Source organism: Arachis ipaensis, chromosome B9 (assembly GCF_059453495.1).
Source record: "Arachis ipaensis isolate K30076 ecotype BB chromosome B9, ASM5945349v1, whole genome shotgun sequence".
NCBI classification, from domain to species: Eukaryota; Viridiplantae; Streptophyta; class Magnoliopsida; order Fabales; family Fabaceae; genus Arachis; species Arachis ipaensis.
This window is the reverse complement of record NC_142444.1, coordinates 117,971,429-117,986,633: the sequence shown is the minus strand read 5'-3', so window position 1 is coordinate 117,986,633 and position 15,205 is coordinate 117,971,429. Positions and strand designations below refer to the sequence as shown.

The window sequence follows — 15,205 nt, the reverse complement described above, 5'->3', positions numbered from 1 at the left end:
AGTACTAGGAGGGGTTTCAGTGATCTTCTTACTCAGCTGGCCCACTTGTGCCTCCAAATTTCTAATGGATGACCTTGTTTCATTCATGAAACTCAGAGTGGCCTTAGATAGATCAGAGACTAAATTTGCTAAGCTAGATGGATTCTGCTCAGAATTCTCTATCTGTTGCTGAATGGATAATGGAAAAGGTTTACTACTGTTAAACCTGTTTCTTCCACCATTATTAAAGCCTTGTTGAGGCTTTTGTTGATCCTTCCATGAGAGATTTGGGTGATTTCTCCATGAGGGATTATAGGTGTTTCCATAGGGTTCACCCATGTAATTCACCTCTGCTATTGCAGGGTTCTCAGGATCATAAGCTTCTTCTTCAGAAGATGCCTCTTGAGTGCTGTTGGATACAGCTTGCATTCCATTCAGACTCTGAGAAATCATATTGACTTGCTGAGTCAATATTTTATTCTGAGCCAATATGGCATTCAGAGTATCAATCTCAAGAACTCCCTTCTTCTGAGGCGTCCCATTACTCACAGGATTCCTCTCAGAAGTGTACATGAACTGGTTATTAGCAACCATGTCAATGAGTTCTTGAGCTTCTGCAGGCGTTTTCTTTAGGTGAATGGATCCACCTGCAGAAGTATCTAATGACATCTTAGCTAATTCAGACAGACCATCATAGAATATATCCAGGATGGTCCATTCTGAAAGCATGTCAGAAGGACACTTTTTAGTCAGTTACTTGTATCTCTCCTAAGCTTCATAGAGGGATTCACCTTCTTTCTGTCTGAAGGTTTGAACATCCACTCTAAGCTTACTAAGCTTTTGAGGAGGAAAGAACTTGGCTAAGAAAGCCGTGACCAGCTTATCCCAAGAGTTCAGGCTATCTTTAGGTTGAGAATCCAACCATATTCTAGCTCTGTCTCTCACAGCAAACAGGAAAAGCATGAGCCTGTAGACTTCAGGATCTACTCCATTAGTCTTAACAGTATCACATATCTGCAAGAATTCAGTTAAGAACTGAAAAAGATCTTCAGATGAAAGTCCATGAAACTTGCAGTTTTGTTGCATCAGAGAAACTAATTGAGGTTTCAGCTCAAAATTGTTTGCTCCAATGGCACGAATGGAGATGCTTCTTCCATGTAAATTGGAATTAGGTGCAGTAAAGTCACCAAGCATCCTCCTTGCATTATTATTATTTTCGGCTGCCATCTCCTCTTCCTTTTCGAAAATTTCTGTAAGGTTGTCTCTGGATTGTTGTAATTTAGCTTCTCTTAGTTTCCTCTTCAGAGTCCTTTCAGGTTCAGGATCTGCTTCAACAAGAATGTTCTTGTCCTTGCTCCTGCTCATATGAAAAAGAAGGGAACAGAAAATAATAATAGGGATCCTTTTTACCACAGTATAGAGGTTTCCTTGTGTGAGTAGAAGAAAAGAAGAAAGAGAATGAAGAAGAGAAGATTTCGAACTCAAAAGAGAAGAAGGGGTTCGAGTTTTTGGGTGAGGAGAAGTGTTAGTAGATGAATAAATAAATAGAAGGAGATGAGGGAGAGGGAAATTTCGAAAATTAATTTTTGAAAAGAAGTTGATGATTTTCGAAAATTAAAGGAGAATTCAAATTAAAATTAAAATTTAAACAATTAATTAACTAAATAGAATTTTTGAAAAAGAGGGAGGTATTTTTGAAAATTAGAGAGGGATAGTTAGTTAGGTAGTTTTGAAAGAGATAAGAAACAAACAAAAAGTTAATTAGTTAGTTGAAAAAGATTTGAAATTCAATTTTGAAAAGATAAGAAGATAAGAAGTTAGAAGAGATATTTTAAAATTGAATTTTTGAAACAGATAAGATTTAAAAAGATATGATAGAAATTTATTTTGAAAATTGATTAAAAAGATATGATTGAAAAGATTTTAAGAAGATTTGAAAAGATAAGAAGTTAGAAAAAGATTTTGAAATCAAAGTTTGAAAAGATATGATTGAAAGAGATTTGTTTGAAAAATATTTGAAATTTTAAAATCAAAATTAATGACTTGACTCACAAGTAATCACAAGATATGATTCTAGAACTTAAAGTTTGAATCTTTCTTAACAAGAAAGTAACAAACTTGAAATTTTTGAATAAAAACATTAATTGTTGATAATATTTTTGAAAATTATGAGATAAAATTAAGAAAAAGATTTTTGAAAAATATTTTTAAATTTTTAAAAATAAATAAGAAAAATGAAAAAGATTTAATTTTTGAAAAAATTTTTGAAAAAGATAGGATTTTCAATTTGAAAATTTGATTTGACTCATAAGAAACAACTAGATTTTAAAAATTTTGAAAAAGTCAACTCAAATTTTCGAAAATTTATGAGAGAAAAAGGGAAAGATATATTTTTTATTTTTGAATTTTTAATGATGAGAGAGAAAAACATAAAAAATGACTCACAACATGAAAATTATGAATCAAAACACATGATGCATGCAAGAACATTATGAATGTCAAGATGAACACCAAGAACACTTTGAAGATCATGATGAACATCAAGAACATTAAGTTTGGTGTTGGGAGGCCACAACCAAACTTTAAGTTTGGTGTTGAACCCCCACATTCAAACTCTAAGTTTGGTGTTGGGAGGTTCCAACATTGCTCTGAACATCTGTGAGGCTCCATGAGAGCCCACTGTCAAGCTATTGACATTAAAGAAGCGCTTGTTAGCAGGCAACCCAATTTTTACTTATCTATGTTAAATTTCTATTTTCTTTTGCTATTTTATGTTTTCTGTAGGTTGATGATCATGTGAAGTCACAAAAACAATTGAAAAAGCAAAAACAAAGTGAAAAACAGAATGAAAAATAGAACACCCTGGAGGAGATAGTTACTGGCATTTAAACGCCAGTAAAGGTAGCAGAATGGGCGTTAAACGCCCAGTCTGGCACCATTCTGGGCGTTTAACGCCAGAAAAGGGCACCAGACTGGCGTTTAACGCCAGGAATTGGCAAGAAACTGGCGTTAAACGCCAGAAATGGGCAGCAGCCTGGCGTTTAACGCCAGGATTGGCAGAAAGGGGCGTTTTGCACACCACTTGGTGCAGGGATGAGATATCCTTGACACCTCAGGATCTGTGGACCCCACAGGATCCCCACCTACCCCACCACTTTCTCTCTTCTTCACCCATTCACCAATCACCTCAATACCTCTTCCCCCAAAACCCCTCACCTATCAAATCCCACCATTCTCTTCACCACTCACATCCATCCTTCATAAAACCCCACCTACCTCACCATTCAAATTCAAACCAATTTCCAACCCAAACCCACCCTCTATAGCCGAACCATACACCCCCCTCTCCCTCCTATATAAACACATCTTCACTCCTTCATTTTCACACAACCTAAACACCACTTCTCCCCCTTGGCCGAAACACAAAGCCCACTCCATCTCCTCTATTTCTTCTTCTTCTACTCTCTTCTTTCTTCTTTTGCTCGAGGACGAGCAACCTTCTAAGTTTGGTGTGGTAAAAGCTAAAGCTTTTTGTTTTTTCATAACCATTTATGGCACCAAAGGCTGGAGAAACCTCTAGAAAGAGGAAAGGGAAGGCAAAAGCTTCCACCTCCGAGTCATGGGAGATGGAGAGATTCCTCTCAAGGGTGCATCAAGACCACTTCTATGAAGTTGTGGCCAAGAAGAAAGTGATCCCCGAGGTCCCTTTCAAGCTCAAAAAGAATGAGTATCCAGAGATCCGACAAGAGATCCAAAGAAGAGGTTGGAAAGCTCTAACCAACCCCATTCAACAAGTTGGAATCTTAATGGTTCAAGAGTTCTATGCCAATGCATGGATCACCAAGAACCATGATCAAAGTGTGAACCCGGACACTAAGAATTGGCTTACAATGGTTCGGGGGACTTACTTAGATTTTAGTCCAAAAAATGTAAGGTTGGCATTCAACTTGCCCATGATGCAAGGAGATGCACACCCCTACACTAGAAGGGTCAACTTTGATCAAAGGTTGGACCAAGTCCTCATGGACATATGTGAAGAGGGCGCTCAATAGAAGAGAGATTCAAGAGGGAAGCTGGTTCAACTAAGAAGGCATGACCTCAAGCCCGTGGCTAGGGGATGGTTGGAGTTCATCCAACACTCAATCATTCCCACTAGTAACCGGTCCGAAGCTACTATAGACCGGGCTATCATGATACATAGCATCATGATTGGAGAGGAAGTGGAAGTTCATGAGGTTATATCCCAAGAACTCTACAAGGTGGCAGACAAGTCCTCTCCTTTGGCAAGGTTAGCCTTCCCTCATCTCATTTGTCTCCTTTGCAATTCGGTTGGAATTGACATAGAGGGAGACATTCTCATTGATGAGGACAAACCCATCACTAAGAAAAGGATGGAGAAAATAAGAGAACCTCATAAAGAGCATGAGGAAACTCCTCATCATGAAATCCCTGAGATACCTCAAGGGATGCATCTTCCTCCACAAAACTATTGGGAGCAAATCAACACCTTCCTAGGAGAATTGAGTTCCAACATGGGACAACTAAGGGTGGAGCACCAAGAGTATTCCATCCTCCTCTATGAAATTAGAGAAGACCAAAGAACCATGAGAGAGGAGCAACAAAGGCAAGGAAGAGACATTGAGGAGCTCAAGCACTCCATAAGATCTTCAAGAGGAAGAACAAGCCGCCATCACTAAGGTGGACCCGTTCTTTAATTTCCTTGTTCTTTATTTTCCTGTTTTTCGAATTTTTATGCTTTATGTGTATTTATGTTTGTGTCTTTATTACATGATCATTAGTGTCTAAGTCTCTATGCCTTAAAGCTATGAAAATGAATCCATCACCTTTCTTAAATGAAAAATGTTTTTAATTGAAAAAGAAAAAGAAGTACATGAATTTCAAATTTTAAAACAGTTTAATTATCTTGATGTGGTGGCAATACTATTGTTTTTCTGAATGAATGCATGAACAGTGCATATTTTTGAATTTGATTATTTATGAATGTTAAAATTGTTGGCTCTTGAAAGAATTAAAGGAAGCAGAAAAAGCCAATACCCCTTTAAACCAAAAGGCAAGGGTGATAAAAAGGATCCAAGGCTTTGAGCATCAGTGGATAGGAGGGCCCACAGGAATAAAATCCTGGCCTAAGCGGCTAAAACAAGTTGTCCCTAACCATGTACTTGTGGCGTGAAGGTGTCAAGTGAAAACTTGAGACTGAGCGGTTAAAGTTGAGGTCCAAAGCAAAAAGAAGAGTGTGCTTAAGAACCCTGGACACCTCTAATTGGGGACTCTAGCAAAGCTGAGTCACAATCTAAAAAGGTTCACCCAGTTATGTGTCTGTGGCATTTATGTATCCGGTGGTAATACTGGAAAACAAAGTGCTTAGGGCCACGGCCAAGACTCATAAAGTAGCTGTGTTCAAGAATCAACATACTTAACTAGGAGAATCAATAACACTATCTGGATTCTGAGTTCCTATAGATGCCAATCATTCTGAACTTCAAAGGATAAAGTGAGATGCCAAAACTGTTCAGAGGCAAAAAGCTAAAAGCCCCGCTCATCTAATTAATACTGATCTTCATACATGTTTTTGGAATTCATTGTATATTATCTTCTTTTTATCCTATTTGATTTTCAGTTGCTTGGGGACAAGCAACAATTTAAGTTTGGTGTTGTGATGAGCGGATAATTTATACGCTTTTGGCATTGTTTTTAGTATGTTTTTAGTATATTTTAGTTAGTTTTTATTATGTTTTTATTAGTTTTTAAATGAAAATCACTTTTCTAGACTTTAATATGAGTTTGTGTGTTTTTCTGTGATTTCAGGTATTTTCTGGCTGAAATTGAGGGACCTGAGCAAAAATCTGATTCAGAGGCTGAAAAAGGACTGCAGATGCTGTTGGATTCTGACCTCCCTGCACTCAAAGTGAATTTTCTGGAGCTACAGAAGCCCAATTGGCGCGCTCTCAATTGCGTTAGAAAGTAGACATCCTGGGCTTTCCAGCAATATATAATAGTCTATACTTTACCCGAGATTTGATGGCCCAAACTGGCGTTCCAAGTCAGCTCAAGAATTCTAGCGTTTAACTCCAAAACTGGCACAAAAGCTGGAGTTAAACGCCCAAACTGGCACAAAAACTGGCGTTTAACTCTAAGAAAAGTTTCTACACGAAAATGCTTCAATGCTCAGCCCAAGCACACACCAAGTGGGCCCGGAAGAAGATTTCTGCATTAATTACTGATTTCTGTAAACCTTAGGCTACTAGTTTTTTATAAATTGGACCTTTTGCTATTGTATTTTCATACTTTTCACACACTTGATCATACTTTTGATAGACCTTTTCACGTTTGGGGGCTGGCCTCACGGCCATGCCTAGACCTTGTTCTTATGTATTCTCAACGGTGGAGTCTCTACACACCATATATTAAGGTGTGGAGCTCTGCTGTTCTTCATGAATTAATACAAAGTACTATTGTTTTTCTATTCAATTCAAGTATATTTCTTCTCCATGATATTCATTCGTTCTTCAACTTGATGAATGTGATGATCTGTGACACTCATCATCATTCTCACCTATGAACATGTGCCTGACAACCACCTCTGTTCTACTAGCAATGGCTTGAATGTGTATCTCTTAGGTTTCTAATCTAAGATTGGAACCTTCGTGGTATAGGCTAGAATTATTGGCGGCCATTCTTGAGATCCGGAAAGTCTAAACCTTGTCTGTGGTATTCCGAATAGGATCTGGGAAGGGATGACTGTGATGAGCTTCAAACTCGCGATTGTGGGGCGTGTGACAGACGCAAAAGGATCAATGGATCCTATTCCGACATGATCGAGAACCGACAGCTGATTAGCCGATGTTGTGACAGAGCATCAGGACCATTTTCACTGAGAGGATGGGATGTAGCCATTGACAACGGTGATGCCCAACATAAAGCTTGCCATGGAAAGGAGTATGAATGATTGGAAGAAGGCAATAGGAAAGCAGAGGTTCAAGGGGAACAAAGCATCTTCATACGCTTATCTGAAATCCACCAATGAATTACATAAGTATCTCTATCTTTATTTTATGTTTATTTTCATCACCTTAAACTCTATAACCATTTGAATCTGCCTGACTGAGATTTACAAGATGACCATAGCTTGCTTCAAGCCGACAATCTCCGTGGGATCGACCCTTACTCACGTAAGGTTTATTACTTGGACGACCCAGTGCACTTGCTGGTTAGTTGTGTGGAATTGTGACAAAGTGTGATTCATGTTTGAGAGCTCCAAGTCTTAGGCGCCATTGTTGATGATCACAATTTCGTGCACCACGCACGCATGGACGACGCGAACGCGTGCCAAGCAAAAAGCACGAGCGACGCGTATGCGTGACTGACACGTACGCGTGACAAGGAAAAACTCCAAATGACGTGCACGCGTGACCTACGCGCACGCGTGATGGACACCACGTGCAAAAAATTGCAGAAGTCACCCCCAGCGATTTTTGGCCCCTTTTTGGCCCAAATCCAAGCCCAGAAACACAGTATAGAGGCTGGAGAATGGAGGAATCAATGAAGAGAATTGATACAACTTTCATATTCATAATTTTAGGGTTTAGATGTAGGTTTTAGAGAGAGAGAGGCTCTCTCCTCTCTCTTAGGATTTAGGATTAGGATTCCTCTTAATTTTAGGATTGCTTCTCAATCACAGGTTCAATGTTTCTTTAATTTATATTCTCTTCTACTTTTATTTACTCTAATGCTTTTACTTGTTAATTACTTATGTTTCCAAATTGGCTTATGAACTCTTCATGTTAGATTTGAATATTCAATTTAATATAATTTGAGGTATTTCAGATACAAGATTGCTTTATTCAACTTATGTTATTAATGCTTTTAATTTAATTTAAGATTTATTCCCCTTTTGCTTTGGTTAAGTAATTGGTGACACTTGAGTTATCAAACTCCGCAGTCGATTGAAAATTGGAATTGCTGATTGATTTGGATCCCTCTAAAGCTAGTTTTTCCATAGGAGTTGACTAGGACTTGAGGAATCAAGTTAATTAGTCCACTTGACTTTCCTTTATTTAGTAAGGGTTAACTAAGTGGGAGCAATAAACAATTTTTATCACACCTGATAAGGATAACTGGGATGGGATTTCCAGTTCTTATACCTTGCAATAGTTTTTTATAATTATTAATTTATTTTTCTTGTCATTTAAATTACTTGTTCCTTAATTCAAAAACCCAAACAAAAATACGCTTTTTCTCATAACCAATAACAAATCATACTGCCCTGCAATTCCTTGAGAGACGACCCGAGGTTTAAATACTTTGGTTATAAATTTTATTGTTGTTACTTGTGACAACCAAACATTTGTACGAAAAGGATTCTCTGTTGGTTTAGAAACTATACTTACAACGCGATTATATTTGTGAATTTCTTTACCGGCAGAAATCAGATCATCAAACACCCCTTAACCTTTACTTGTCATACCTTCTAAGATAGTTGCCTTTCATGAATGTCTTTCTTTTTAATTCATTCTAGGTTCTACACTTGGTTTCTTGTCTCTTAGTTTTTGAATGATCTCTCTTGAGCTTAGTCTCTTTTACTCTTGCTCTTATAACAACTCACAACAACTCTTATGGAAACAAACTGTGCTTTTATTGATATTGCAAAAACTTGAAATAATATTGCATTTTCTTTCTTGAAATTAAAAAGGCTCACAAAAGACTTCAGGATATATAAAAAAACTAAGCATTGAAAATAAACTATCCTAGTGTTGCAATTATTCAGGAACAGAATTTAAAACATAAAGAAAACTAAGTAGAATGTAGAAATTAGAGAGTGTCAACCATGGGACTTAACAACCTTGAGCAGCTTCAACTTCAGTTCATTGGCCCTTTGCCTTTGTCTTTCTTCTTGGAAGGGAAGGAGTTATCTTCATCCTTTTTCAAGGATCCTTCTTGTGCCTTAGCATCTTTGGGCATCCAAAATCCCAACCTTCTCATGTAGTTCATTTCATCCTCCTTGTGTTTGGCCAGAATTTTTTCTTGTCTTGCACTCAACTCCTCCATTCCTTGCATGAATGTTAGGTATCCTGGGTTTAAAGCGGCCACGGCATTACACAAGTGATTCAGTTTCGCTTGTGTGTTGATATCATATTGCCTACTTGAAATGGTTCTGCCATCATAAAGATTTCTGAACTCCACAAGGTTCCTCTGTTGCCATTTGCCCTGCTCTACAATTTTGTCGAGTGCACTTCGCACCTCCCCCCAGTCGAACTGTTCCTGCTGCTCTTTCCTCATGTGCTCCCAACTCTCTTGGAGTTGTTGTATGTTTTGATTCACTTGGTTCCATTGTTGTTGTTGATTATCCTTGAGTTGGTTGACATCCTCCCTCAGATGATGTAGGTCTCCATTCATTTAGTGTACATCTCCTTGCGATTGTTCCCAATTGAATCCCTCTGGAAATTGTTGGTATTTGTTCATACCCTGGGTCGAGCTGTCCAACCGGGATGTTCTACCGACAAGACGACCGACCTCTTCAGGTCAGGACAATCCGACTTCTTCTCAAAGAACTCGGCCAAATCACCTTGAAAGCCCAAAAAGGGTCCAAATGGAGGAACACGACCCAAATCCAAAGGCAGCCCAAGCCTATAGAGATAAGGGCGGTTCCCTTGAAGATAAGATGACCTCACTCAAAGATAAGATAAGATAAGATAAGATAACTAACTTATCTTATCTAAGAAGGTCACTCTACACCATTATAAATACACTGGAGCACTCACGTATAAGACTCTAATATCTCGGACTCGGTCCCCTGTACTAGATATCCAAGAGATATCCATCCAATCTAAGGTAGAACAGAAGTGGTTGTCAGGCATGCGTTCATAAGTGAGAATGATGATGATTGTCACGATCATCACATCCATCATATTGAAGTGCGAATGAATATCTTAGAAGCGGAATAAGTTGAATTGAATAGAAAAACAGTAGTACTTTGCATTAATCTTTGAGGAACAGCAGAGCTCCATACCTTAATCTATGGTGTGTAGAAACTCTACCATTGAAAAATACATAAGTGAAAGGTTCAAGCATGGCCGATTGGCCAGCCCCCATGATCTAAGAACTAAACGTCCCAAGATGTCTAATACAATAGTAAAATGTCCTATATATACTAGACTAGCTACTAGGGTTTACAGAAATAAGTAATTGATGCAGAAATCCACTTTTGGGATCCACTTGGTGTGTGCTTGGGCTGAGCTTGAAGTTTACACGTGGAGAGGTCATTCATGGAGTTGAACGTTAGTTTGTAACGTGTTTCTGGCGTTGAACTCCACTTTGCAACTTGTTTCTGGCGCTGAACGCCAGACTGCAACATGGAACTGGCGTGCAATGCCAGTTTGCGTCGTCTAAACTCAAGAAAAGTACGGACTATTATATATTGTTGGAAAGCCCTGGATGTCTACTTTCCAATGCAATTAGAAGGGCGCCATTTGGAGTTATGTAGCTCCAGAAAATTCACTTTGAGTGCAGGGAGGTCAGAATCCAACAGCATCTGCAGTCCTTCTTCAACCTCTGAATCTGATTTTTGCTCAAGTCCCTCAATTTCAGCCAGAAAATACCTAAAATCACAGAAAAAGACACAAACTCATAGTAAAGTCTAGAAATGTGATTTTTAATTAAAAACTAATAAAAATATACTAAAAACTAACTGAATCATACTGAAAACATACTAAAAATAATGCCAAAAAGCGTATAAATTATCTGCTCATCACAACACCAAACTTAAATTGTTGCTTGTCCCCAAGCAACTGAAAATCAAATAGGATAAAAAAAAGAGAATATACTATAAATTCCAAAATATCAATGAAACATAACTCCAATCAGATGAGCGGGACTTGTAGCTTTTTGCCTCTTGAATAGTTTTGGCATCTTACTTTATCCATTGAAGTTCAGAATGATTGGCATCTATAGGAACTCAGAGTTCAGATAGTGTTATTGATTCTTCTAGTTCAGTATGTTGATTCTTGAACACAGCTACTTTATGAGTATTGGCCGTGGCCCTAAGCACTTTGTTTTCCAGTATTACCACCGGATACATAAATGCCACAGACACATAACTGGGTAAACCTTTTCAGATTGTGACTCAGCTTTGCTAAAGTCCCCAATTATAGGTGTTCAGGGTTCTTAAGCACACTCTTTTTTTGCTTTGGACCTCGACTTTAACCGCTCAGTCTCAAGTTTTCACTTGACACCTTCACGCCACAAGCACATGGTTAGGGACAACTAAGTTTAGCCGCTTAGGCCAGGATTTTATTCCTTTAGGCCCTCCTATCCACTGATTCTCAATGCCTTGGATCCTTTTTATTTACCCTTGCCTTTTGGTTTTTAGTGCTACTGCCTTTTTGCTCTTGCCTTTTGGTTTTAAGAGCTTTTGGCTTTTTCTGCTTGCTTGTTCTTTTTCTCTTTTTTTTTTTCGCTATTTTTTTTTCTGCAAGCTTTGTATTCACTGCTTTTTCTTGCTTCAAGAATTATTTTTATGATTTTTCAGATTATCAAATAACATGTCTCCTTGTCATCGTTCTTTCAAGAGCCAACATATTTAACATTTTTAAACATCAAATTCAAAAAACATATGCACTGTTCAAGCATTCATTCAGAAAACAAAAAGTATTGTCTCCACATCAAAATAATTAAACTAAGTTCAAGGATGAATTCAAAACCATGTACTTCTTGTTCTTTTGTAATTAAAACAGTTTTCATTTAAGAGAGGTGATAGATTCATATTCACTACTTTAAGGCATAGACACTTAGATACTAATGATCATGTAATAAGATACAAACATAAATAAACATTTAACATAAAAAATGAAAAAATAGAAAATTTAAGAACAAGGAATGAGTCCACCTTAGTGATGGTGGCGTTTTCTTCTTGAGGAACCAATGATGTCCTTGAGCTCTTCTATGTCTCTTCCTTGTCTTTGTTGCTCCTCCCTTATTGCTCTTTGATCTTCTCTAATTTCATGGAGGATGATAGAGTGCTCTTGGTGCTCCTATCCTTAGTTGCTCCCAATAATTATGTGGAGGAAAATGTATCCCCTGAGGTATCTCAGGGATCTCTTAATTTGCAGTCAAATGTTCTACCACTGAGCTATAGACCCTTGATGGAAGCTTTTGTCTTCCCTTTCCTCTTTCTAGAGGTTTCTCTAGCCTTAGGTGCCATCACTGGTTATGGAAAAACAAAAAAGAACTATGCTTTTACCACACCAAACTTAGAATGTTGCTCGCCCTCGAGCAAAAGAAGAAAGAATAGAAGAAGAAGAAATGGATGTGAGTGGTGAAGGGGTGATAGGGAAGAGAGATATAGGATTATGAGGAGGGAAGGTGAGTGGAGGTATGTGGGGATCCTGTGGGGTCCACAGATCCTGAGGTGTCAAGGATTTACATCCCTGCACCAATTAGGCATGTAAAATGCCTTTGTATGCATTTCTGGCGTTTAAACGCCGAAGTGATGCTTGTTCTGGGCGTTCAACGCCCATAAGCAGCATATTTCTGGCGTTGAACGCCAGCTCCATGCTTGTTTCTGGCGTTCAGCCCCAGCTCCATGCTCTGTTCTGGCATTGAACGCCAGCCAGATGCTCCTTACTGGCGTTTAAACGCTAGTAAGTCCTTCCTCCAGGGTGTGATTTTTCTTCTGCTGTTTTTAATTCTGTTTTTATTTTTTGGTTTATTTTGTGACTCCACATGATCATGAACCTAATAAAACATGGAAGAACAATAAAAATAAAAAATAAAATTAGATAAATAAAAATTGGGTTGCCTCCCAACAAGCACTTTTTTAATGTCAATAGCTTGACAGTGGGCTCTCATGGAGCCACACAGGTGATCAGGTCAATTTTTTAGACTCCCAACACCAAACTTAAAGTTTGGATATGGGAGTTCAACACCAAACTTAGAGTTTGGTTGAGGCTTCCCAATACCAAACTTAGAGTTTGACTGTGGGGGCTTTAGTTGACTCTGTACTGAGAGAAGGTTTTCATGCTTCCTCTCCATTGTTACAGACGGAGATTCTTGAGTTTTAAACACAAGGTTGTCCTCATTTAGCTGAAGGATCAATTCTCCTCTGTCCACATCAATCACAGCTCTTGCTGTGGCTAGGAAGGGTCTTCCAAGGATGATGGATTCATCCTCATCCTTTCCAGTATCTAGGATTATGAAATCAGCAGGGATGTAAAGGCCTTCAACCTTTACTAACATGTCTTCTACTTGTCTATAAGCCTATTTTCTGGAATTGTCTGCCATCTCTAATGAGATTCTAGCAGCTTGTACCTCAAAAATTCCCAGTTTCTCTATTATAGAGAGTGGCATAAGGTTTATCCCTGACCCAAGGTCACACAGAGCCTTCTCAAAGGTCATGGTGCCTATGGTACAAGGTATTAAGAACTTTCCAGGATCCTGTTTCTTCTGAGGCAATCTCAGTTGATCCAGATCACTTAGTTCATTGATGAGCAAGAGAGGTTCATCTTCCCAAGTCTCATTACCAAATAATTTGGCATTTAGCTTTATGATTTCACCAAGGTACTTGGTAACTTGCTCTTCAGTAACATCCTCATTCTCTTCAGAAGAAGAATACTCATCAGAGCTCATGAAGGGCATAAGGAGGTTCAATGGAATCTCTATGGTCTCTAAATGAGCCTCAGATTCCTTTGGTTCCTCAAAGGGAAACTCCTTGTTGATCACTGGACGTCCCAGGAGGTCTTCCTCCTTGGGATTCACGTCCTCCCCTTCGTCCTTGGATTCGGCCATGATGGTTATATCAATGGCCTTGCAATCTCTCTTTGGATTCTCTTCTGTATTGCTTGGGAGAGTACTAGGAGGGGTTTCAGTGATCTTCTTACTCAGCTGGCCCACTTGTGCCTCCAAATTTCTAATGGATGACCTTGTTTCATTCATGAAACTCAGAGTGGCCTTAGATAGATCAGAGACTAAATTTGCTAAGCTAGATGGATTCTGCTCAGAATTCTCTATCTGTTGCTGAATGGATAATGGAAAAGGTTTACTACTGTTAAACCTGTTTCTTCCACCATTATTAAAGCCTTGTTGAGGCTTTTGTTGATCCTTCCATGAGAGATTTGGGTGATTTCTCCATGAGGGATTATAGGTGTTTCCATAGGGTTCACCCATGTAATTCACCTCTGCTATTGCAGGGTTCTCAGGATCATAAGCTTCTTCTTCAGAAGATGCCTCTTGAGTGCTGTTGGATACAGCTTGCATTCCATTCAGACTCTGAGAAATCATATTGACTTGCTGAGTCAATATTTTATTCTGAGCCAATATGGCATTCAGAGTATCAATCTCAAGAACTCCCTTCTTCTGAGGTGTCCCATTACTCACAGGATTCCTCTCAGAAGTGTACATGAACTGGTTATTAGCAACCATGTCAATGAGTTCTTGAGCTTCTGCAGGCGTTTTCTTTAGGTGAATGGATCCACCTGCAGAAGTATCTAATGACATCTTAGCTAATTCAGACAGACCATCATAGAATATATCCAGGATGGTCCATTCTGAAAGCATGTCAGAAGGACACTTTTTGGTCAGTTACTTGTATCTCTCCCAAGCTTCATAGAGGGATTCACCTTCTTTCTGTCTGAAGGTTTGAACATCCACTCTAAGCTTACTAAGCTTTTGAGGAGGAAAGAACTTGGCTAAGAAAGCCGTGACCAGCTTATCCCAAGAGTTCAGGCTATCTTTAGGTTGAGAATCCAACCATATTCTAGCTCTGTCTCTCACAGCAAACGGGAAAAGCATGAGCCTGTAGACTTCAGGATCTACTCCATTAGTCTTAACAGTATCACATATCTGCAAGAATTCAGTTAAGAACTGAAAAAGATCTTCAGATGAAAGTCCATGAAACTTGCAGTTTTGTTGCATCAGAGAAACTAATTGAGGTTTCAGCTCAAAATTGTTTGCTCCAATGGCACGAATGGAGATGCTTCTTCCATGTAAATTGGAATTAGGTGCAGTAAAGTCACCAAGCATCCTCCTTGCATTATTATTATTTTCGGCTGCCATCTCCTCTTCCTTTTCGAAAATTTCTGTAAGGTTGTCTCTGGATTGTTGTAATTTAGCTTCTCTTAGTTTCCTCTTCAGAGTCCTTTCAGGTTCAGGATCTGCTTCAACAAGAATGTTCTTGTCCTTGCTCCTGCTCATATGAAAAAGAAGGGAACAGAAA

At 38.7% G+C, this 15,205-nt stretch overlaps 2 non-coding genes across 2 annotated transcripts; both read left to right on the top strand.

Moving 5' to 3' along the window:
* The first annotated feature begins 702 nt into the window (after positions 1-702).
* LOC148546066 (small nucleolar RNA R71) lies at positions 703-810 on the top strand. The gene has a single exon (XR_015901260.1). It is a non-coding gene; the product is annotated as a small nucleolar RNA R71 (small nucleolar RNA).
* Positions 811-14,541: 13,731 nt separating this feature from the next.
* LOC148546065 (small nucleolar RNA R71) lies at positions 14,542-14,649 on the top strand. The gene has a single exon (XR_015900457.1). It is a non-coding gene; the product is annotated as a small nucleolar RNA R71 (small nucleolar RNA).
* Positions 14,650-15,205: the final 556 nt, after the last annotated feature.